This window comes from Triturus cristatus, chromosome 9 (genome assembly GCF_964204655.1).
Source record: "Triturus cristatus chromosome 9, aTriCri1.1, whole genome shotgun sequence".
Classification (NCBI taxonomy): domain Eukaryota; kingdom Metazoa; phylum Chordata; class Amphibia; order Caudata; family Salamandridae; genus Triturus; species Triturus cristatus.
This window is the reverse complement of record NC_140592.1, coordinates 836149422-836175669: the sequence shown is the minus strand read 5'-3', so window position 1 is coordinate 836175669 and position 26248 is coordinate 836149422. Positions and strand designations below refer to the sequence as shown.

General features: G+C 47.3%; 1 long non-coding RNA gene across 1 annotated transcript; it reads left to right on the top strand.

Moving 5' to 3' along the window:
- Nucleotides 1-627: 627 nt before the first annotated feature.
- On the top strand, nucleotides 628-9100 carry LOC146798918 (uncharacterized). Its single transcript, XR_014968794.1, has 2 exons — nucleotides 628-725; nucleotides 3073-9100. It is a non-coding gene; the product is annotated as an uncharacterized LOC146798918 (long non-coding RNA).
- Nucleotides 9101-26248: the final 17148 nt, after the last annotated feature.

Below are 26248 nucleotides of genomic sequence, written 5' to 3'. Positions count from 1 at the left end.
AACTATTAGCCGGGTGGAACCCGAATTAAAGTTTCTCGTAAGGTTTGACTGAATACAGCATTTAAAAATGCAGCAATCGAGACTGCGGTTGTGTTGAAAGCAAACAATGGGGGGGAAACATGCCACCCCTCGAGCAACTGCAAGTCACGCATGTAGGTTGACACCTGGCCATTGATACGGATGTTTTTTTAATCCGACTTCCCATTCCAACCCTGCCCTGGTGGAAACTTTATTTTCTATTCTTGTTTTTTTTTCTCCGCAGAAAGGTGGAGGTTTTTTTTTTTTAATAACCATCTCTGAATTTTAAACAGGGTTACAACACAGCAGATCAAATCGAAACTTGAACAAGAGTCATAAACAGATACTGCTGCTGCAGGGTGTTGGGCCTGTGAGAGCGCTCTCTGGGTGGAGCGCCTTTACTCACCCACCTCCAGCGTCTTGCAAACCTGTGGGGCGGGTTTTTTTTGGTCCAACCTTCAAGACTACGAGGGAGTGCACCGGCTGCCGAGAACAGGTTTGGCTCTGCTCGCGGTGACGCTTTGCGCTGTTAAGCACCTTGCAAACCGGGAGAGAGAAAAAAGCACAGCAGCTCTTGAAAAACTGGTCGTGTCAGGGCCGCATTCCTGGCTGGTGGCGGAGGCAAGGCTCGCAGAGAGCCATATATAAGAGGCGACCAAGCGTCAGGGTTTAAACAGAGGAACTCCAGCAGCCTGGCACCACTGGTGGTAAGTGAGGGCAGCCCAACTCCAGGGGGAGGGAGGCAGGTGGATGGGCTCAAGTTGTAGCGGAGAGATCAAATAGCTCTGACCGTCCAGTGAGGGTGATGACGAAAGGCGGGGGGTCGTAGTGGACTAGTCCATTTTAGAGTATGGTGAAACAGGAAAGCGGGCAGCCGGGCACATGGCCTGGTGAAAATGACTAGTGGTCTCCTCGCTCTGGCAGACAGCGAAGGAGGCATAGATCCTAGTGCAAACGACTGCCCACCTGCATTTATCTAGTATTAAAAAGCTACTGCATGCCACCAGAACTCAACTTTAACCGTCGTGTGTTTTCATTATAAAAATCAGTGCATTCTGGGATTAGTAGCCTTGACTCGATTGAAATTACGCAAATCAACGTAATAACTTCTTGAAGGACCCCCGCCCTCAACTTTGGAAAAAACTGTACATTGGTGACAGATACTTGTGATAAACCGAAACTCTATTAGTATTGGCTGTGATCTTTTCAGACCGTTTCATGTGGGTTTCAAAGGGGACTCTTGTGAGTATAGAGTCTTACAATGCATAATATTTCTAGTCCTGTGGGAAGGAGTCCGGCAGCAGTTAATTGTATGCATACAGTGACGCCTCGAAGCTATTTGTGGCGGTGCATGGTTATGTAGTCGAGGGTCAGGTATTCATTATTGTTGTTGGTGTGAGGGCTCATGGAAGCTCTTCCAATATATACATACACAGACAGGTAGGTGTAAGTATGCGCGTGTGTGTGTGTATGTATATGTTAGCAGTTTACGTAACAACTTTTCAAGTCCTAGGTATGTGTGCCTTTACAAATTAATGTGTGACAGTCCAAGTGTTATAATTACTACAGCTCCCAGAATGCAGTGGCTTGTTAACTGGAAGCCGTGCCCAAGTGACTGATTCATTTTGGTTATCCTTGGTGTGTGAATAATATTGTATTTCGAGGGCCACCCTTGACCCGGAAGTGTGGTATAGTCCAAAGCCATGCCCGTGGACTTTGGGAACGGACACAGGTAACTTTGAACCTAGGGGCGCGTGTCATCTCAGCCATTGGTCGAGGCGGGCTCGCCTGTGAGCAGCCCGCGGGTGCGTGGGACGTGCCCGGGCAGCGCACTCATGCTCGGTGTTGAAATATGTTTCCCACGGGTTGGCAGACTGTGCTTCGCTTCTGTCGGCTTCTGTGCCGCCTGGGAAGTGGGTGTTGCAAGGCGTGCCCCGGCTTACTTGGTGTAAACAGAAGGGCATGGCCGGGTGAGGCAGGCCCATAGGAGAGCGGGACCATGCCTGCGCAGGCTCGAACTGCACCGTGCTGGGTGCGAGGCGTTTACTTTGTTCTTGGCACGTCCTTTGAGGGGAACGAAAGAGGAACCTGAGCTGAGAAGGGGCAGTGGCGTAGCAAATTCGCTATGAGTGTTAATGCACGGAAGTCCCTCTGAGTTCAATAAGACAGCAGTGGTTGGCTATTGAAAGGACCCCCTAAAGATGAGGTGGGCGCTCAAACACCTGTGCCCAGTAGAGTAGCAAAGGCTTCATAGGTAGGTCTAAGCGCAAGCCACACAAATGGGACCGGATCACTCCTTTGTGAGTTGAAAAAAACGCAACTAAGTTGGAGTGCACCGATTCGCCCGTACCACCAATTATTGCACCTGCCGCTCTATGCCTTAGCTGCACCCTGGGATCATCGCCTAGTGGGAGGGTGGGGAAACATGGGAGGAACAGAGCCGGCCCAGTACATAAGCAAACGTTGTGATTAGTATAGTGCATCTAACATCAGATTCCCCCATTAGTAAACTAAATATCACGGCGTAGCAAAAGTAGGCACCTGCATTGAGACGCCGTGTGTCCTACTTATTGGGCGCCGCCACTCCTTCTTTGCTGAAAGAACTTTGCATTCTGGGACTTGTAGTTTGATTTTTAAGAAACAAAGCACGGGATGTAAAATCCCAGAGTGCGCCAGGACTGACTGGACTTTTCGAATTTGATATAGAGAGAACAACGTGATGGCAAACTGTGCTGGGTGGTGGCGGGTTTTGACGAGGACACTTGAATTGTGTCGCCAAAGGTTTCTTGGTTGGAACCGAGAGGAGAACCCTCTTCTGCTGGGTTAGGCGGGGTGCAGGTCTCAATGCGGCAAAAAGAGGCCACCTGTGCGGCAGGGGGGCCCCCCAGGGGGGAGCAGGCATGGTGACAGGCACCCGGGTAGGGGAGGAGCAGGCTGGTTCGTCCCAGCCTCGGTGTATTGGTCTGTGCGTCTACTGAATGCAGCCCGAGGAGGGCCTCGCGTGGGTTTGTTGTTGCAAAGGTTACTCATCTCGTGTTTTCTTTCTCCCCTCAGGTGCTGGCTGCCCCGCCGCTGTGAACGCCCTTCCTGCAGACCTGCTCCCGCCGGAGCCCGCTGGTCTACCCGGTGCAGTGGTTCTTAACAGTTCAACAGTTCTCTATCGAAATTGTGAAATGTTTAGGACCACTTGACCGGGAAAGGCTCTGTCGTCGAACGGGGGTCGACAAGACGCGATGGTGGAGCGCGCGCCACCCGACGGGACCTGCAGTACTCAGCAGCTACAAAACCTGCAGTAAATATCTGAACTGTTGTCGTTTTACTTTTATCACTAACCTGCTGTCATTACAACGCCACTCCGTAGAACTTTTTTCCATGTCCAATTGAACTGGGTTTGTTAAAAATTCATGGTGAATGTTACAATACCTTTATTGAACTTTTGCTGTCTTCTATTATGCAAATACTTAGAAATATAGTTCTAGAAGAATTATATCTGGAATTTCTATCTTCCTTCCTGCACTCTGCTATTCCCTCATTTTTATATTCCTTCCTCATATATTACCACGTTTTTCCATCCACCCTACCCGACTCTCTCCTTCCTTCATCTGCTAGTTCTCTGCTAAAACACAGGTCTCACTTTTCGTGTTACTAGCTGCTAACCACGATTTGAAGCACACCCACTCTGTGACTTATTTTTTTCCTTTATGGTTGATTGTATGTTTTCTAGTTATATGCACCTATTTATTTATTTTTGTAGTTTTATATAGCGCGAACTCGGCCCGAAGGTATCCGAGTGCTTTACAGCTGGACACATTCATTTTTAGGTCTCGCCTAGCTATTGCGTTTACGCAATCGTTATGCGAGACTCTAGTAAGAGGGGCATTTCAAAGTGCTCCCAAAAGTGGATTGCATGGCGAGCACACGCACAATCACGTGCATCGTGCCGCCATGCAATCCGTTTGGGGAAGCGCTTCAGCCCACTGGTGCGTGCACGTGTAACCACAGCCTCGGCATCATACTTCAAAGGGTCCGCTCCCCCACCTGGAATGCGCTCCCCCATCACAGCATTGCCGAGAGACTGTTTCCTCATGGCGCCTCTCACAACTGTCCCTCCCCCACCACAGGGCTAGTCTCGCGGACGCATTGCCATCCATCGATTTCACTTTCATGCCGTGTTCTCTTTGCCTTCAGCACACAGCCCGCCCTCCCCCTCCGTGTTTTCTTGCAGCTTTGCCCAGATCTGAGTCTCAAACAACCAAAATAATAAGTTTGCCCTGCACGCTCTTTCTGCGCTTACAAAGCTAACATATGCCGCGCTCATTCTCTTTTCATCCTTCTAAGGTCGATAACATTAGCTCCATTAATTCTGCGTCTAAGGATTTAAATAACCACATGTTTTCTTGCAACTTTAGGCACTTCACACACACAGCCCCACTGCTCACACACACAGGCATCAAGGCAGCAACAGAATGCTCTGAGCCCCACCAGTGTTTGCCACACACACATGCCTCTCACATCTCGTGTTTTCTTCCAGCTTTGGCCCGTGTTCTCTTTGCCTTGCAGCACTCCGCTTCCCCGTAACCACCATTTAACTAACATCCTGCCACACTCATTCCATTTTCATCCTCGCTTTCACGCCTGTGTTCTCTTTGCCTTTCAGCACACAGCTTCTCCGTAGCCACCATTTAACGACCATCCTGCCACACTCATTCCATTTTCATCCTCGCTTTCACTTTCATGCCCGTGTTCTCTTTGCCTTTCAGCACACAGCTTCTCCGTAGCCACCATTTAACGACCATCCTGCCGTAAACACCACTTAACTACCATCCTTTTAGTTAAAATAAAATAATTGCCTCTAAGGGTTTAAGAAACCATAGAAAGGCAAGGCAACATACACTCCGAATGCCACTCAGAGCCACATAATTACATGCCACATAACTACAATGCACTCAATACAACAGACACACCAAAAACCAAAAAACAATCAGTGCCACATAGTTACACACCACATATTACACAGCGCTCAATGCCACATGCGCTTCAAATACTACTCAGTGCCACATCATTACACACCACATAATTACACTACACTCAATGCCACATGCACTCCAAATAACTCAGTGCCAATTAATTACAATGCAAACAATGCAAGATACACTCAATGCCACATAATTGCACGCCACTAAAATCAACATACACTCCACACAAAACCACTCAGTGCCACATAATTATATTCTACATAATTACACTCTATCTATCGCCCTCACTATCTATCTTATCTATCTATCGATCTATCTGACTATTGCACTCTATCTATCGCATCACCACAGCATCACTTAGCACCACCACAGCATCACTCAAGGGCAGCACTACATCACTATGCGCTACCACAGCATCACTCAACGCCACAGCATCACTCGACACCACCACAACATCACTCACCGCCACCACAGTATCAATCTGTACAACCATTCAACAACAACTGGCTCTAATATGTTCTCTCAATATTTAGGCTTTATTACAAAGGCACAAAAAAAATGATAATGTTTAACTTCTGTTCTTGGATTTTAGGCGCAATTAAATACACTAAACATAATCTTCACAAGAGTTATTAACAAAAGTTTAAACGATTGCCATTATAATTTACATTAACTTTTATTTAAGTATTAATTATTTGCAAAAATTAAAAGCCATTGTTATTTGTAATATCAAGACATCTAAGTCACGTAAATGCAACACATATTGCATTACAAATGCTATAGGTGTCACATTTGCAACAGTTAAAATTATTGACATTGTACATGAGAAAGCTAGTAATTTCAATATTTTCAATACCAACACATAAATAAAAAATTAGTCAATTTACAATACAAAAAGCTCAAACTTTCCTAATGCGAGACCTATTGCATTGCACATGCTTGTTTAGGCATGGGGAGATGAAGTGATTTTTCCAGGATCACAGGATTTTTTTTAGCCTCCTGCCAGACTCGAACCTGGTTCCCCAGCGTCAAAGTTGGCCCCTCTAGCCGATATGCCACATCCTCTCACCTATATGTGTCCACGTGATTACAGCTCGATTAAACGTAACTCCCTTTTTTGGGGGTACAATTAGCGCTTCGTTTTGCGTCTTTTTGTTGCAACCCTTTCATTTACCAAAGGGATACATGTGAGGTCACTTCATTGGGGCCTCTCCTATCAAGTCAAGGCCCGTTACTGAACAAACCAGTGCACGTAAGCGCTGTAGGGTTGGAGCAGTGCAACTTGAACCGGTTGAGTAAGATGCTCAAAAACAACGGCCTGCAAACAAAAACAGCCAAAGTTGGGGGCATGGGGTCATCTGGTATCCATGAAGTTGCATTTGTTTTTGGAGCTAAGGGGTTTGTTTTTAGGTCTGGCTACAGAGAGCATTAGTGGTGTGTTTATACCTTATATCATCACTACACATTTGTTGCATTCTAAAATATTTTTAACGTGACCTTTTTCTAGAACTAGGTTATGTGTAAGCCCACAGTCTGATGGAAAGGCCCCCGTGTTCTGTTGTGTAGTGTCCACTCACCCCATGTCATGAGGGTGACTTTCAATCATTCCTGTTTTTTAAGCAATACTACTAAGCAAACTCGGTGTTGTAAACGCTGATAGTGGGAAAAGCAAAACAACAAGGCCAACGTGCTTATCACTTTTGGCTGAATAAACTGCTCTGAATGAACGTTGCCCTCACGGCAGCACCGGCTGAGCACTGTGGCAACGATGTTTTTGTGAGAAATTAAATGAGGTTCCATCCTTTTGTGGGAGAGGGGTTTGAGATTAATAGTTTATATAATTTGTTTCATCCAAGCTTCTTCGCCTCCTGAAAGCCTAAAATGTGTGTTAAACCCATTTTAATGACGTTTCCATACACTGCAACTCTCTCCTTTACATGTGCATGCACTTGATAACATGAGGTCTAACCCAATTCGAATATTTTGAACATTGTCATGTAATTCTTTTGTCTTGGTTATTACGACATTCATACCTTTCCAATAAGTTTGTTTAAAGTGTGTTCACTAAGGCGCCTAGAAGTGTAAACAGGGCACTAATTTATGTATTAAAAATAAAAATTCTGTGTAAATTTACAATGCATAAAGACCAATGCCTATATTTGTGTGAAGGCCTAGTGAGGCTTGTATTGTCACTTACAATTTGTGATTGTTGTCCTTGAACCTCAAAGACCACATCACAGACGATGAGGACCAGTCTACGGCTCCTTCTCGGCCAATGCACACTTAAGCCAGCGCCCCCAGGTATGGGTGCAGCTGGAGTGTGGATCTACGAATCCCTGCGTCTCTTGGGTTGCTGCTAGTGGCATCCTCACACTGCTGGTCTCAGTGTGCGCAGAACTTTGCCTTTGCACTCCAGTGTAAAATCTGGGACCCCATTAAATTCTGCATCTTTTTCTTTAGCCTCAAGGGACTTTATTGGGGCAAGTTAGCCAGCTTTATAGTTGTTTTCTGATGTCTGACCCTTACTAACTACGTAGCCACATTCTAGATATCAGACCTTGGAAAATTCGAATTCTTCTAACCCAGTTTAACTAAAAAATACTCTGGTTAGAAAATCATCATGTTAGAAATTGAAGACAATGTTGCCTGATGAATATTTTTTTTGCATTAAATGTTATATTGCTGAAAATGAGTTGCAAAACATGATGACTGCATTTATTTTTTGCTTACTAAACATTCCTTAATAAAAATAAAGCATTTTTTCTTTAATCGGATATTTCATGAACTGTGCAGTGGAATGCTAAAATATGCTGTTTCACACCATTACAACGTGGCAAACATGGTTTAAGATAACATATCTTAAAGTAAGTACTTTATATGGAGCTATGCAGACTAAACAATGTTCCTTTTTCCCTACAAAATAAGTAACCATATGAAAATGCACTGGCAAAGGAACCCCTGGCTGACACTTTCCTCTTATAAGCTGTTTCTTCTACTTAAACTGACTTGCACTCACTTGTGTGCTATTTCTTTCTTTAAACTAACAATGCCCCCCCTCCCACCTGCTCATCATGGCATAACCTTCACTCGCTTCTCCAATTCTATTTCCGCTTTATAAAGAACTAAGGAGAATTGATTGGTGTTCCCACATTGCCTTATTTTAGTCCTATTCACTAACCTTATTCTTGCATTTGGCCAGCTTTCTGCGTGTCCATCAGACCCTTCCCCGCTCCTTTTAACGCTCTTGGATTGCACTTTGATGATTCTTCTTAGCTTCTGGTCCACCACCCTTTCTGCATATCCCTTGCTCAGGCTTCTGATTGATGTATGAAAGCTTGCGTTTTAGATTTTAAAGTGCAGACAAAGGTTCCATTAGGGAACTGGTGCTGAGGTAAAAGGGAAATAGATGGTCTCAGTTGAGGGATTCATAAATAAAGCATGTGAGAAAAGGTGAAGTGGGTGGCACTTGCTCTCTGGTCATTGCCTGAGAAGATGCTTCTTTCATGGTCGGTGACACTCGCATGGCTCCAGTCTCTGAATCAATTTTAATCCATTTTATCAGGTTATCTAGCCTTTGCTTATTTCTTTCCTATCCTTGAGAACCCCCTATCCTAGGTATGGGTATACTGGAAATATCTACCTGGGTCAGAAAGGAACCAAAAGCCTTCATTTTCTCACTTCTTTGCACACCTCTTCTTGCAAGTGAGAATGTTCAATGAGGCTGCCTGATTGAGAATCCCCTGCTTCACCCTTAGTGACTTCATCGTTCCTCTTACTTAAAAAATAATAATTTTGTATATTTCTCTTTTGTTATGGATTATCAAAAATACTTCAGTGTTTGGTTATTTTTCAAGATCCCTCATACCTTGGACTTGACGGTTGTCAGTTGAATTTGAGCACCATTAGCTCTGCTCTTTGGTCCATCCAATCTCGCCTTTTGCCAGCACCATAACCTATCTTTGTTGACTGGTGTACTTGGTTGTTCTTCACATGGCGAGTCACCCTTTTCTGCCACACCTCCTTGGTTTACTAAGTTTGTCTTTGTATTTTATCTTTCTATTCAAAACTCATTTTCCCTATTCTTTTCCTTTAATGTTTTTTTTTTTTTTTTTAGCCTTTGGTGTCTCCCCTGGGTTGTCAATGTACCTTGTCTGTCATTGGTTTCCACTCTCCTGTGATGACTCACTTATCGTCATTTTCACCCAGCAACCTTATCCTTACGTAGCTTTCTCACTGCTGTTCAAGCTTAGACCCTGTAATTTACACTGCATGTTTCTTCATCCAAAAGCCTGGACTTCTGTGCAGCTCTTCGTCCTCCCACCGATGACATGCATTTTTTGGTATTGAGGTGGAGAGATGGTGCTTGACGTGAGTCTATGTAACAGCAGACATATGTTAAAGCGGTAATACTTTGGTTTGTAACACTTGTTAAGTATGTGAATCATGAAATTTAATTTAAGAATAAACATCTTCTCTTAAGCTGGCCACATCATTACTTCCTTTTTATCATATTTTAATTGCAGGAATATTCCATCCTGAAACAAATTAAATGAGTTTTGCATAGGTTACATCACTGTTGAGCAAACGTCATAGACTAACAGCAAAAACAGGTTTATCATTGTCACCAATGATCCAAGTACAGATGGCGGAGAATTAACAGCTCACTGAGCAGGTTTGAACACGAACAGATTATGACTTTTGCAGGCACACAGTCTGACAGTGTGAGATGCTTTGGGCACATGGAGAGGACATTTGAGCTGCTTGTGGCAAACCAACCATGAGGCTTGAAGCCTTGTGGCAAGATAATGCAAAAAGCTTGTGAACCCAATCAACAGAAATCATGTGCCGTTTGCAAGTCCAATGAACAGCCTGCAAGGGGCCATCTGAGGAACTTGGGCAAGGTGGATAGCCCAGGTATTCAGGTGACTGTGAAAAGATTGCAAGGTGACGTGGATCACATGGACAGGAAGCATGAGGATATACTGGGGGATGGTGCATCACATGGACAGACTTCAAAGGACGTTGTTCATCTGGGCAACTGTATGAACAGTTTGGGTGATCTAGAATGTGAGGATTTAGGGCCACATTTACAGACTGAGTAGTGTGGCACATGTGCAGGTTGAGGATCTTGGGTCATGTGAACATAGCTTAATGAGTGTGGCTCACATGGATAAACTGGGAAGTGTGGTGTACACTGAAAGACTGTCAGGGGACGTAGTTACCATGAACATATAATGCGAGCAGTGTCCTAAGTGAGCAAAGGCTGAGTCCTGACAAAGCCAAAAAAAGAACTTTGAACCAGGGCTCTTTGGAGCCTTCTATTTCTGAATCCTTGTGCTGCCTGCCACACACTAGGGCTGCAGTGCAGCATCACCAGAAGTCTTCATTGTGACCCCAAGGCAAAGAAACAAAATGCATACTGTTGTTTACCATTGGTGTCTCAGAGTGTACAATACTATTGCAATGCAACTGAATAATAAGCCTATCCACACTAAAATTGTCTTTGTCAAGTGTTAAATTCCACATGTCCTTAGATAATGATGCCATATAAATAATTATTCATTGTCTAGTAAGACTGCATTTGTGAATTTGTCAGGCATAGGTTTCTAATTAACTTGTGTTAGGCTTCACCCTAATGGCCTAATTATGAGTTTCAGCAGTGCGGGAGCCGGCGGACCACCACGCCATGCTCCCACACCACTGAGACTCACTGCTGCCTGGCTGTCTGCCAGATTACGACTTAATAGTGGTTTGGCGGGCGGGCGGGCAGTGTGACAGCCCTGCGACGGTGCCTCTTCCAAAGGTGGCAGTGCCTTTGAAAAAGGCACCGCTATGGAAACGCCACACAAGGTTCCTGCTCAGCATGTTCTGTAACATCAATGCAGGAACTGGTATGCATGTACACAGGGGGGCACATGTTATGCCCCCCTGTATGCATCCATATGGTGTGAGGCACCAGAAGGCCCTTTGTGCCCGTTTTGTTTCCTCTCTGCCATTGTTTTCATGGTGGTGGAACCGCCATGACAACTGTGGTGGAGAGGAAACTCGTAATAGGCTTGGTGGGACTGCCGCAGTTCCGCCAAGCATATTGTGGCCTCGGGACCGCCACTCTACCACCAGGGAATGGCAGTTCCCTGGCGACGGTCCCAGGGTGGTCTGACCGCACAACTCGTAATGGGATGGTCGGACCGCTGGTGTGGCAGTAGCTGGACCGCCACTGCTGCGCACTATAAGTCTGGTGGTCATTGGACCGCCAGGCTTGTAATTAGGTCCTTAGCGTTTAGAAACGGTCATTGGCCACACTGTTTTCAGTGCCACCACCTTTGTCTTTACTCAAAGCATGAACGTATGCACATTGAGTGACGTGGATAGACTGAGGAGTGTGGTGCATGTGCATGGACTGAGTGACCAGGTTCACAAAGAGGATCCTGATTTCGAGTTTGGCAGTGTGGCGCCTGGTCTGCCCCACCACTGTACCGCCAAACCCGTGGTTGGGCCGCCGGCCAGATTACAAGTGTTTCTCATGTCTGGTGAGATTTTTTCTTACAATCCCACGGCAGTGCCTTATAAAATGGGCATTTCACTAGGAATGCCAAAAACATTTCCTCCACAGCATAAACTGTAAAGTCCATGCTGTGAAGGAACTGGTGTGCATGCACGCAGGGGGACACATGTTGTGCCCCTATGTGTACATCCACATGGGGTGAGGCACCAGGGAGCCCTGTAGACCCTTCTTTCCTTCCTTTCCGCCACAGTTTTCGTGGAGGTGGAACCGGCATGAAAACTGTGGTGGAGAGGAAACTTGTAATATGCTGGGTGGGACCGCAGTGGTCCCGTCAAGCATATTACTCCCTCTACACTGCCGCACCACAGCCGGAGACTGTTACCGCCACATCCCCAGGGTCTGGCGGTCATCAAATGCAACATCTGACCCCATGATTTAGTAAAACCACTGTACAGTAGCAGACACTCTGACAATGCTGCAGCTGCTTGATTGTGTGCACAAGATGGTAGATATGGGGGCTGTGGGTGGAACTAAGTTACCCCCTTGTCCACATTAGCTCCGTCAATGTCCTCTACCGGTTCTGCCCACCTTTAACCAGTTTTCGCCATTGCTTGGCTATCATTGCATAGCCTACTCATTACCTGGGTATTGTTTTATGTCGCTATTTCCTTTCATTTCACTTTGCAAGTGTTCTGCCACTTCTATTTGGTATTGAAATAAAACATGTGTTAGTCATTTATTCATGAACTAGAGCCCATGCAAATAGTAGCCTTCTTCTCTCTCAAAATTGTGATTTTTACTTAGAGCTAACCTTGTCTTCGTGCTGCCTTTGAGCACTCACCCCAGTTGCATCTGAAGATCAAGGGTATCTCTTTTCATAAAGAATGCGAAAGAGCATAGTTAGGCATAAGCCTGACACAATACTCCTGTATAAAACCTGCCTGAAATGTAAATGAACCAGTGCTTTAAATAGGCTGGTACTAAGTCCTGCACTTCTTTACTGTGAGCGAGTGAGTACCTGCACTTCTCAGCGTTGCTGCAATACATTTAATGTGAGAGTGCCAGCACTTCTCGTGAACAAACAGGTACTCTGGATATTGAGTCCAAGCACATTTAGTTTTCCTTTTAAAGGCTTGAAATGAACAGTGAATTTTCACAGGTCGATAGGGTGCATTATCTAGGCCACTGACAAATTGCTTCTAAGACATGTGGATACTACCTAAGCAATGAACTGAGAAGAGTTCTGTGAAGTTGCCCTAAGCAGTTTGTCGGATCATTGCATTGAGTCATTTACATCAGATAAGTGTCACATTTTCACCAAGGTTTTTTTAAGTTCAATGGCTGACATTGCATAGCGTTGATTGCACGATTGGGTAGGCATTTCTGGGCACTGAATTGTTATGCTGTGGGTGAGAGAGGCCACGGTCTTCAGTTGGTTTGTGGCCTAGTTCCCACCACACCTAAAACATCTCGCCGAAAAAGATTCTGTAAGGAACCCTGACTCACCTTTGGTAGGTTGGCACATCTAGCAAGGCCTTGATCAGAGAAAAATTATGCGGCGCTTATACAACCAGAGAAAACAATACAATTAAGAGGTAAAAAAAACCTAGTTCGTGAGTAAGACAAACATTTAATTCACAAAATTGAAAAAAATTAAGAAAATTGGATAGAAATAAAGTTGCACTAAAATCTATTTGGACAGCGGCACAAGTAAGAGCGGTGGGGCGGGGCAGGGTGATGCAGGGGCTGCTACTTGAAGCAAAATTGAATACTTATTTTCTGAAAATGTCCGCAGGAGCATCAGAAGAATTTTTGGCTGAAAGGGAGCAATCAACCTGCAGCAGCTTCTTCACTGCAAAATATTGTTAAAAGGAAAAACTACCCACAAAAACTCCTGCAAGTTCTGCTTACATGGAGCACTGCCCAACTTTTACAGAAAACGTTCGTGTGGCACTGCTACCGTTGCAAGCATCCTTCGAGACTTCGGAACCGGTAATGCTACCGTAGCAAGCAGTCTTCGAGACTTCGAAACCGGTAATGCTACCGTTGCAAGCAGTCTTCGAGACTTCGAAACCGGTAATGCTACCGTTGCAAGCATCCTTCGAGACTTCGGAACCGGTAATGCTACCGTTGCAAGCAGCCTTCGAGACTTCGGAACCGGTAATGCTACCGTTGCAAGCAGCCTTCGAGACTTCGGAACCGGTAATGCTACCGTTGCAAGCAGCCTTCGAGACTTCGGAACCGGTAATGCTACCGTTGCAAGCATCCTTCGAGACTTCGGAACCGGTAATGCTACCGTTGCAAGCAGTCTTCGAGACTTTGGAACCGGTAATGCTACCGTTGCAAGCAGCCTTCGAGACTTCGGAACCGGTAATGCTACCGTTGCAAGCAGTCTTCGAGACTTTGGAACCGGTAATGCTACCGTTGCAAGCAGCCTTCGAGACTTCGGAACCGGTAATGCTACCGTTGCAAGCAGCCTTCCAGACTTCGGAACCGGTAATGCTACCGTTGCAAGCAGCCTTCGAGACTTCGGAACCGGTAATGCTACCGTTGCAAGCAGCCTTTGAGACTTCGGAACCGGTAATACTACCGTTGCAAGCAGCCTTTGAGACTTCGGAACCGGTAATGCTACCGTTGCAAGCAGCCTTTGAGACTTCGGAACCGGTAATGCTACCGTTGCAAGCAGTCTTCGAGACTTCGGAACCGGTAATGCTACCGTTGCAAGCAGCCTTCGAGACTTCGGAACCGGTAATGCTACCGTTGCAAGCAGTCTTCGAGACTTTGGAACCGGTAATGCTACCGTTGCAAGCAGCCTTCGAGACTTCGGAACCGGTAATGCTACCGTTGCAAGCAGCCTTCGAGACTTCGGAACCGGTAATGCTACCGTTGCAAGCAGTCTTCGAGACTTTGGAACCGGTAATGCTACCGTTGCAAGCAGCCTTCGAGACTTCGGAACCGGTAATGCTACCGTTGCAAGCAGCCTTCGAGACTTCGGAACCGGTAATGCTACCGTTGCAAGCAGTCTTCGAGACTTTGGAACCGGTAATGCTACCGTTGCAAGCAGCCTTCGAGACTTCGGAACCGGTAATGCTACCGTTGCAAGCAGCCTTTGAGACTTCGGAACCGGTAATGCTACCGTTGCAAGCAGTCTTCGAGACTTCGGAACCGGTAATGCTACCGTTGCAAGCAGCCTTCGAGACTTCGGAACCGGTAATGCTACCGTTGCAAGCAGTCTTCGAGACTTTGGAACCGGTAATGCTACCGTTGCAAGCAGCCTTCGAGACTTCGGAACCGGTAATGCTACCGTTGCAAGCAGCCTTCGAGACTTCGGAACCGGTAATGCTACCGTTGCAAGCAGTCTTCGAGACTTTGGAACCGGTAATGCTACCGTTGCAAGCAGCCTTCGAGACTTCGGAACCGGTAATGCTACCGTTGCAAGCAGTCTTCGAGACTTCGGAACCGGTTATTCAGAGTCCATAGTTTCCATTAATAGGAGGATTCCCACACTTTATGTCCAAGGTTCACAGCAAAATGCCCAGTTCCAGCTGGTACCCTGGAACTCTCTACCGATGCTTTTATTGTCTTTCCTCCTGAGACATTATTCATTAATTTAGTTGTCTATGTGCAGTTTGTCAAAGTCACGTAAGTAAAACCTCGAGAGCTAAAAACAAGCACACACAGCTTGGAGTAATTACAGCAAACTCTCCTGAAACCGGTCTCACCGATCAGGTAACTTGTAGCGATAAGAGAATCTCGAGGTGACATTCCATACAAGCATGTTGTTCACTGATCTGATAACCAAACAATGCCCAAATAACTTCAAGCATGAGTCACACATTCTAGGAGTTACTGTGCCCCAGATTTGTGGTGAAGTCATAGGCCAAGCATTAAATAAAGATATCACCTTTCTTTTTCTTGTACTTTGTGTACCCCCAAGGGCGGTCATTCTAATCCAAGTGAGGCCATGCAGAGTAGGTGCATTCAAATGCAGGTCCTCGCAGAATAGTTAGATTTTGTTTGTGCTCTTGTAACACAAGTAGAATTTTGTCATCTGAGCAGAGTACAGCCTTTCAAAATAAGTCTTTACAGTTTGCATACATCTTTTCTTAAAGGAGTGTTAGCCGAGATACAAATTAGCACACTGAGGCAGCAAACCGATTTAAGGATTACTAATCATTAGAGGACATTCTCACAAAGATATTCTTATTTAAAGACACCTAAAATCAAAGAGTGTACAATGTTCAAAATATTTTGTTTGAGCGAATGATTTCAGTGTGATGAGTTACGAGATATTGTAGGTGCACTTTTAGTAGGTTTGCTTAACGTACTTAGTGGTGTGATTCACAAAGCAACAGTGTAAGAAATTTGATAATTATTTGGGGTTGGTAACCACTCACCTCATGTTACTATCACAACCCTTGTCAGGATGAACTACTAAAGTAATTAACTACACCTTAGCTCAACACCCTGGTAGCTGTGGCACACAGCTGACAGGCTTAACTTAGAGGCAATGTGTAAAGTATTTATGTTGTACAAAAACAGCAATAAAGTTAAATAGAGTAAAATTTAATAAACAAAATGACACCAAAATTACAACCATCTGATCAGGTAAACAAGAGATATGATTTTTTTAAGTTTTAAGTAGAAATAGCTCAAAATGCCATTGATGCTCAAAGGTCACTGTAGACTAGGGACTAGGCTAAGTTTGAGGCTGGCCACAGTGGAGTGTGGGTCGAATACGTCAACCAGGTTCTTCCTGGTAAAAGATTTTACCTTCTTAGTCCTTTCAGTCTCAGATCACCACTGGAGTACAGTTCAAAAGGCCCCCCCCCCCCCCCGGACATCAGGAGAGGCACATAGAGACTCGTCTGGAAAGGAAAATAGCAGGATCCAGTCCAGGTCCAGTTTACACTGGTCGCTGGGCAGTTGCAAGCAAGGCCACATATAGCTTGTTGTGTCCTTGTAGCTTGACCAGGAGTTCTGCCGTATGACCCTTAGAGTCCACTTCTTTGTCCCGGGTACAAGAGCGATCAGATCTAGTCCTACAGGGCTCTTTGCAGATTACAGATAGCAGGTCCAGTCCTATTCTGTTGTTTCTCCGGTTCTGAAGTGGATGCTTGGAGGTGACATCTTTATGCCTAGTGACATACACAAACTCCAACTGTGAGAAGTTGGCCTGGTATATGATGCTCACTAGTTAAAGTGATCACCTTGTACCATGCCAAGCAACCCTTATGGTGTGGTTGTAAGTCAACCTTTTCGGACTAGCTGCCCTAGTGGTAGCGTAGGCTAAGCAGTCTTTGAGGCTAAACTCTTGAAGCGTGTTAAGCCAGCTGTTTTACCAAATGCAACCCCCTTTTATACCAATGAAAGGACACCACACAGATATATATTCAAAATATATATGTGTTTATTTCTCAAAGTAACCCCTAGTCTCTTTATGAGCACAGGAGCACAAATCGTCAAACAAGATTACAGTAGAATACACAGAAGTTGCACTTTATATGGATAGGCCCTGGTGGCCACTCAAACCATCTACTAAAATAGTGGTATAAGCAACACGAACAGAAAAGGGAAAAGGCCTAGGGCCTCTAGAATCGCTGGGCCTACAAGGAGCTAACTTCAGTTAGTGACCAGGAGGTCCACGGGTGGCGTGTGCAGAGCAAATAGTCACACGCGTGCTCCCATAGGTTTCAATGGGTGCGTAAAAAGTACAAAGTTACTGCAAAGAGGATCTTCCGGATGGACTAGGAACTCAAGATTTGGAACACAGGCACTAGAGATGTAATACTACACTTGGGCACAGGTGTGCCAGCTTTACCTCACCCACAGGAAGCGGGTGCATAGGCCTCGAAGTGCGTCGGGTTTCTTCTATCTGTTCCGTGGAGCTTGAAGACAAAGATGCTGCAGGCGGTCGGTCCGGGAAAGATGCAGTGGATCCAAGAGTGGATCGGAGATGTTGAAGACCTGTAAGCAGAGGGGACAGTGTTCACAGTCACTAGCCAGTGACCAGCGTGGCACCAGGTGGGTACCAAGCAATGTCGGGTGCAAACAGGAAGAAAGGTGTAGCTTGTCTTTGCAGCCACGTGGTCCCTGGAGGTCGACGACGTCCAGGAGTCGGTTCACGAGCTGTCCCACGCAGGCTCTCGCTGTCGGCGGTGTCGGTGACTTGATCGAAGCAAACAAGCCTTGGCAAAAGCAATTGTTGTAGGAGATGAAATAAGCTGATGGTTCTGACCAGCAAGGTCAGAAGGACTGCTCCTTTGGAGGGGAGCAAGGGCCAGTCTGGAGCAACCAGACCAGTGGTGTATTTTGTAGAGTTCGTCGCCAAGATGGCTACTAGCCAGCGGGCCAGCAACCGGTTAGGCGCGTCGAGTGGCAAAATGCAGAAGGGCCCCACGCCGATCGTGGAGATGCTGGAGGGCTCACCTTTGGTGCAGATGCTGCTCGGGTGTTGGGCTTCTCAGATCCCAAAGCACAACTTGGAGGGAGCCTCGGTTGTTGCACTTGTCAGCTTGTCGTAGTCGGTCCAAGATGGCTGGCTCCACGGGTCTCGGTGCCTCCACGGGTCTCCTCTTTTCAGGGACTGTGGATCGGGCGGTGAGAGGTCTGGAGGTCCAGGTCTTGTCAGTCTCTGGGCTCGGGCTCCGGCGGGAGGCGGCGGCAAAGCAGACGTTGATTCGCTGGATGGTGCTTGCGTTAGCAAGGTGGTCACTCCCTGACCACAGGGGAGATTGGCTTCAGTCCTCTGTGCAGCAGAGCGTTGAAGTTCCCGTCTTCTTCTTAGTGTTAAGTTGATTCCAGGATGTCTGAAGTCTTAGGACACAGCTCCTACCTTTAAGCGGATTCTAGGGGCCGGACTACCTGCTAGGTCCCTCCCTATGGGTGGGACCAGGAAGGGGGGTGGTTACACCCCCAATCCTTTGTCCAGCTCGCCCCAGGCCCAGGACTGGTGTGCCCCAGGACCGGTTTGAACTGGCATATGCACCGAGGCTCCTTGTGAGCCACAGGCATGTCTGGTTTCTTTCAAGCCCTACCTGACCAATACACAAAATCCTGTCTGGGGTGGTGCACGCACCTCCCCTGGCAGGAAACCCTTTGTCCACACCTCCAAAGCTGGAAGGACTCCCAGCAGCAGGAGGGCAGACTTGTGTCTGTGGTGGCAGCATCCATTTTGTGGAGCTGAGGCTATGTCTGATTTTACCCAGGTTCCAGGTACTGTACATGTCGTGTCCCTCTAGAAGGGTGGAATGCTAACCCCGTCACCAGAATTGGCGAGGGGTTAGTATTCCAATTCGTATGACACCTTACTCGACATGTTTTGATAAAGCCAAACCAAAGATAGCATTTAACCGCGAGGTTCATAATGCACTTAAGAGTATATGGTATGACGATATCTGGAAACAGTAGAAGGAAGTTGTTCCGACCACTGCAGACAGGCTCAGCTCATGCCAGAGCACCATCTCACATGGAACCAAGCACTCTGCCTTCAGGATTGTTAAGGCCTGCCATAGGAGTGACTTATAGGTTACCATGTGTCCCATTTAAGGTTAGGTATAGGTATACTACACCTAAGCAAGTGTGATTACACCAACGTACCCCAGCTGACTGATCAGCCAGTTGTGTCAAATTGTTAGGCCAAGCCTGGGGTGGCATAATACATGCTTCAGCCCCTGGCAGGCCTTGGGTACACCAATGCCCTGGGTACCTAGTGTACACTGGTACAGAGGCTGACAGGGTGATCCAACCAATTGGGTATGTACCTAGGGTACATGGAGTCCATTTTAAAGAGAGAACAGCCAGGCTGAGATCCTGAATAGCAGGATCTCAGGCCAACTAAGTCGAAAAACCAGCTAGACACTAGGCAAAAATTTGGGGGTAACCATAGTCAGATATCCACCTTCCTACACAACCCCCCCCCAAACGAAGGGAGATAAGGCTGACCTTGACCAGGTAAGCCTATATTGCCCAAGTGGCCATATAAGGAGGAACCAGCACTGGCATGGTTACCCCCTGTCTCATGGTCCACTAAGCAATCCCTCACCCTAAGGGTATCAGAGGGTCTCCACCATAGGGAATCTCTACCTTTGGTGTGTCTTGGCAAAGTAAAAGGCTGGTGTTGAGATGGAGTACTGAAGTGAGTGTCCTCAAAGTGAGGCCTCACCTTCCTCCAATCCCCCTCTACCATAGATGCCTTTCTTTCCTTAACTGAGTTGCACTGTGCTCTCAGGGTCAGCCTCTGGCTACCTAAAGCTGGAGGCTGGGTCCCTTTTGTGGGCTTACTGGAGGGACAGGTCAGGTCTGGGGCCCTAAGGTCCCATGTTTGCCTGTACCCAACAGAATCCCTCTGGGGGAGGTCCCTAACTACCTGTAAAGGAGATCCCTCAGGAATGTTTTTACCCATCACCTGACTAGGGCTACTAGCCAGGCAATCCTCATTCTTTTGATGGGGGGGTTCTTGTGGACAGGGGCCCTCTTGGGGTCCACTGGCCTCCCTGACCTCTGCAGCCCTGGGCTGACTGAGGCAGGGTAGAGAGAGGCAGGCTACCTGCACCAGACTGGGTCCCACCTTGGAAGGGGCCACTGACATCAGAGGCTCTGCCAGGCCAGGCCTGGCTACCTCTGGGGCAGTTCCTTCACAAGGGGTGAGGTCAGCTCCCTGAGGAGGCTGACTTTTTCCTAATGTCTGGGGAGAGGGAGACTTTTCTTCCTCCCCACTACTCTCTGTTTGTGTGGAGTGATCCATAGTTTCAGGCTTCACTACACCTATGTCAGTCTGAGTATAGGCTGAGACCATTACAGCCTTGCCAACCTTTTCAGGGGGGCACTCAGTTTGTGTTTGAGCTGTGACTGTCACAGCTCTGCCAGTCTCTACAGGGAAGTCTGTCTGTGCCTGGGCTGTGGCTACCACTGCCCTTCCAAACTTTCCAGGGAGGAAATCTATTTGGACAGGGGTTGTGGATGGCACAACCCCACTACCCTTTTGTGAAAGGCCTACCATTTTAGAATGGGTGTCTTGTTCAACTCCAGCCCAAGCTGAGAGTTCTAAGTCATTCCCCAGTAAGCAGTCTACAGGCAAGGTTGGGGACACTGCCACCCTTTTAGGGCCAGTGACACCTCCCCAGCTGAGACATACCTCTGCCATGGGATGACTGTTCTGTTTGCCATCAATGTTGGTCACCTGGTAGGAGAAACCAGGCAAAAGCTGCTCAGAGGGAACTAGCCAATGGGCCACCATTGTGATGCTAGCTCCAGTGTCTCTGTAGGCCTCAGCTTTTGTACCATTGATGTAGGGCTCCTGTCTGTACCTACCCAAAGTGTTGGGACAGGCAGTGAAGTTGGCAAACCCCATGCCACCATCACAGACAAGAGTATCTGCTGCAGGGGAATTGGCTAAGCCAGGGTCCCCCTGTGTTCCCCAAGTAAACCCACCCAAATTTTTGGGGGCACTCCCACCACCTGGGGGATTACTGCTGACAGTAATAGGTGGTGTGACAGGAGTAATTGGAGGAACAGTTTTGTTAGTAGCCCTTGGGCAACTGCTGTCAGTTTTCCAATGCCCAGGAGTTTTACACTCATGGCAGTAAGGCTTTTTACCTGTGGTAGAGGAGGGAGCTTGGGACCCACCACCCTGTGTGGAGTTTTGGGGCCCTGAGGAAGATTTCTCTTTTGCCTTATCCCCACCCTTCTCTTGAGGTTTGGTGGTATCTTTCTTTTGGTCACCACCCTGATTCTTAGGCCTGATCCTGGTCCTGACCCATTTATCTGCCCTCTTTCCCAATTCTTGGGGAGAGGTCAAATCTGAGTCTACCAGGTGTTGATGGAGGAGCTGGTTTTGACAGTTACTTAAAATCTGTTCTCTCATCATCAAATTGTACAATCCTGTATAATCAGATACCTTACTTCCCAGCAACCAACCCTCCAAAGCCTTAGTGGCACATTCAACATATTCAGACCAGTCCTGAGTCTGTGTCTTTTGGGTGTCTCTGAACATTAACCTGTACTGTTCAGTGGTTAAGCCTAACAAATCAACTAGGATACTCTTCAGGACTCTGTAGTTTCTGACATCCTCCTCCCTAACAGTGAGGAGTCTGTCTCTGCCTCTTCCTTCAAAGGAGAGCCAGAGGATTGCTGCCCACTGGTCTTCAGGAACCTGCTGTACGTTGCAGGCTCTCTCAAGAGCAGTTATCCATTTGTGGATGTCATCCCCACTTTTGTAGGGGGGCACAACCTTAGACAGGTTCCTATTATCAAAGACCCTATCTTTGTCCTTAGGGACAATGCTGCCACCAGTGGGTATAGACCCACTCTCTCTAGGTTGCCTAGCCTTCCTCAGTTTTTCTTCCATCAGGGCTACTTCTAGCTCCTGCTTCCTGATCCTCAGCTGGGCTTCCTGCATTCTGGCCTCATGTTCCCTCCTCTGAGGGGTGGTCATCCTTTTCCTGGAGTGACCTTGAGAGCCTCTAGAGCCATGAGAAGCATTGGAGTCACCTGAGCGATTCCTTTGCCTCCCAAGCCCTGTGTTAAGTCCACTGGGGAGATCCAATGGGGTAAACCCACTGTCAATCCCCAATAGCCTTAGTTTAGCTGGGCCAAGTATAACACTTGGCACTGGGCTAGTTCTCCCTTCATCATCACTACTTTCTGTATCCTCACCACTTTCCTCCCCTGTAGTATGATGCTCATCTAAGGGATGGCTTTTGGAACTGGGTACCTCTGTAGCATCTTCAGAAGGGGGGCCTCCTGTTCCTGACCCTAAGGGGGCTAACTGGGAAGCTTTCCTGAGTTCTCTCTGATTCTCATCATTTTGTAAGAGTTCTCTGAGCTCAGCAGAGGTAGGGTTCTTGGGCTGTTTAAGGCCTCTAAGAGTTGCCAAATGCCTGAGCTCATTCTGGTTAAGGGTAGCAAAGCTGGATGGTGCCCTCTGGGGGTCACTCTCAACAGAGATGGGTACGGTGGACCCCTCTGCCCCGGCCATTGCTCTTAAGTGTGGGTGGATGTGTTGCAATCTACCTACACTTGGGTTTACCTACTAAACCTATCTAGTAGTTGTAGTCAGGGTGTGCTACTCCCTTTGCTCTACAACAACTAAGTTCAGTAGAACTTATGTATATCTAATCTTGTTTTATATGTACCTACAGGTACCTATGTGATCTTTCAATTGGTAACCAAGAGATTACAATGGTAAAACACAGCAAGCTCAAATCCAACCGCTGCTCACCAATGTGAGAAGTTGGCCTGGTATATGATGCTCACTAGTTAAAGTGATCACCTTGTACCATGCCAAGCAACCCTTATGGTGTGGTTGTAAGTCAACCTTTTCGGACTAGCTGCCCTAGTGGTAGCGTAGGCTAAGCAGTCTTTGAGGCTAAAATCTTGAAGCGTGTTAAGCCAGCTGTTTTACCAAATGCAACCCCCTTTTATACCAATGAAAGGACACCACACAGATATATATTCAAAATATATATGTGTTTATTTCTCAAAGTAACCCCTAGTCTCTTTATGAGCACAGGAGCACAAATCGTCAAACAAGATTACAGTAGAATACACAGAAGTTGCACTTTATATGGATAGGCCCTGGTGGCCACTCAAACCATCTACTAAAATAGTGGTATAAGCACCACGAACAGAAAAGGGAAAAGGCCTAGGGCCTCTAGAATCGCTGGGCCTACAAGGAGCTAACTTCAGTTAGTGACCAGGAGGTCCACGGGTGGCGTGTGCAGAGCAAATAGTCACACGCGTGCTCCCATAGGTTTCAATGGGTGCGTAAAAAGTACAAAGTTACTGCAAAGAGGATCTTCCGGATGGACTAGGAACTCAAGATTTGGAACACAGGCACTAGAGATGTAATACTACACTTGGGCACAGGTGTGCCAGCTTTACCTCACCCACAGGAAGCGGGTGCATAGGCCTCGAAGTGCGTCGGGTTTCTTCTATCTGTTCCGTGGAGCTTGAAGACAAAGATGCTGCAGGCGGTCGGTCCGGGAGAGATGCAGTGGATCCAAGAGTGGATCGGAGATGTTGAAGACCTGTAAGCAGAGGGGACAGTGTTCACAGTCACTAGCCAGTGACCAGCGTGGCACCAGGTGGGTACCAAGCAATGTCGGGTGCAAACAGGAAGAAAGGTGTAGCTTGTCTCTGCAGCCACGTGGTCCCTGGAGGTCGACGACGTCCAGGAGTCGGTTCACGAGCTGTCCCACGCAGGCTCTTGCTGTCGGCGGTGTCGGTGACTTGATCGAAGCAAACAAGCCTTGGCAAAAGCAATTGTTGTAGGAGATGAAATAAGCTGATGGTTCTGACCAGCAAGGTCAGAAGGACTGCTCCTTTGGAGGGGAGCAAGGGCCAGTCTGGAGCAACCAGACCAGTGGTGTATTTTGTAGAGTTCGTCGCCAAGATGGCTACTAGCCAGCGGGCCAGCAACCGGTTAGGCGCGTCGAGTGGCAAAATGCAGAAGGGCCCCACGCCGATCGTGGAGATGCTGGAGGGCTCACCTTTGGTGCAGATGCTGCTCGGGTGTTGGGCTTCTCAGATCCCAAAGCACAACTTGGAGGGAGCCTCGGTTGTTGCACTTGTCAGCTTGTCGTAGTCGGTCCAAGATGGCTGGCTCCACGTGTCTCGGTGCCTCCACGGGTCTCCTCTTTTCAGGGACTGTGGATCGGGCGGTGAGAGGTCTGGAGGTCCAGGTCTTGTCAGTCTCTGGGCTCGGGCTCCGGCGGGAGGCAGCGGCAAAGCAGACGTTGATTCGCTGGATGGTGCTTGCGTTAGCAAGGTGGTCACTCCCTGACCACAGGGGAGATTGGCTTCAGTCCTCTGTGCAGCAGAGCGTCGAAGTTCCCGTCTTCTTCTTAGTGTTAAGTTGATTCCAGGATGTCTGAAGTCTTAGGACACAGCTCCTACCTTTAAGCGGATTCTAGGGGCCGGACTACCTGCTAGGTCCCTCCCTATGGGTGGGACCAGGAAGGGGGGTGGTTACACCCCCAATCCTTTGTCCAGCTCGCCCCAGGCCTGGGACTGGTGTGCCCCAGGACCGGTTTGAACTGGCATATGCACCGAGGCTCCTTGTGAGCCACAGGCATGTCTGGTTTCTTTCAAGCCCTACCTGACCAATACACAAAATCCTGTCTGGGGTGGTGCACGCACCTCCCCTGGCAGGAAACCCTTTGCCCACACCTCCCAAGCTGGAAGGACTCCCAGCAGCAGGAGGGCAGACTTGTGTCTGTGGTGGCAGCATCCATTTTGTGGAGCTGAGGCTATGTCTGATTTTACCCGGGTTCCAGGTACTGTACATGTTGTGTCCCTCTAGAAGGGTGGAATGCTAACCCCGTCGCCAGAATTGGCGAGGGGTTAGTATTCCAATTCGTATGACACCTTACTCGACATGTTTTGATAAAGCCAAACCAAAGATAGCATTTAACCGCGAGGTTCATAATGCACTTAAGAGTATATGGTATGACGATATCTGGAAACAGTAGAAGGAAGTTGTTCCGACCACTGCAGACAGGCTCAGCTCATGCCAGAGCACCATCTCACATGGAACCAAGCACTCTGCCTTCAGGATTGTTAAGGCCTGCCATAGGAGTGACTTATAGGTTACCATGTGTCCCATTTAAGGTTAGGTATAGGTATACTACACCTAAGCAAGTGGTGATTACACCAACTTACCCCAGCTGACTGATCAGCCAGTTGTGTCAAATTGTTAGGCCAAGCCTGGGGTGGCATAATACATGCTTCAGCCCCTGGCAGGCCTTGGGTACACCAATGCCCTGGGTACCTAGTGTACACTGGTACAGGGGCTGACAGGGTGATCCAACCAATTGGGTATGTACCTAGGGTACATGGAGTCCATTTTAAAGAGAGAACAGCCAGGCTGAGATCCTGAATAGCAGGATCTCAGGCCAACTAAGTCGAAAAACCAGCTAGACACTAGGCAAAAATTTGGGGGTAACCATAGTCAGATATCCACCTTCCTACACCAACTATTCTGTGAAGAACTGAATTTAAATGCAGCTACTCTCCATGACATTTCCTGAATTCGAATGCCCACCAATTTGGGGTAAAACAACCTATAAGAAAAAGAAAGCTGATATCTTTATTTAATGTTTGGCCTATAACTTCACCACACATCTGGGACACAGTAACCAATAACCCCTGGAATATTCAATTCATGCTTGAAGTTTGTTTGTGCATGGTTTGGTTATCAGATCAGTGAGTAACATGCGTGTATGGTATGTCTCCTCAAGATCCTCTTACCTTCACAAGTTACCTGATCAGTGAGACCAGTTTTAGGAGAGTTTGCTTAGTTACAACAATCTGTATTTGCTTGTTTTAAAACTTGAGGTTTCACTTACGTGACTTTGACATACTGCACAGAGACAACACCCTAACCAGTGGGGTAAAAGTTCCTGGAGCCAACCCTATCCAATCTCTGCATTTTCAAGATGGCGAAAGTCTTCGGTCACACTAACCTTTGGCTCTGAGGGCTAGGGGTGTATGGGGGGAGTGTACTTGGTAATCCTTGTGTCTTCCCACATCCAACACTAAAATCCTGTTTGGGGGTAGCCACTGTACTCATAATAAATCCAGAGACATAAGTCTGGTGGGACAAAAGTAGGGTTTTTGAGCAACCAGAGAGTGGATATACAAGAACTTTTTTGGCATCCTGTTTCCCTTCACTTCAAGTGCTCCCCCACTGTTATATGTAAATACTCAGGGACAAATGTCTAGTAGGATGAGCAGGGTTCATCAGCAA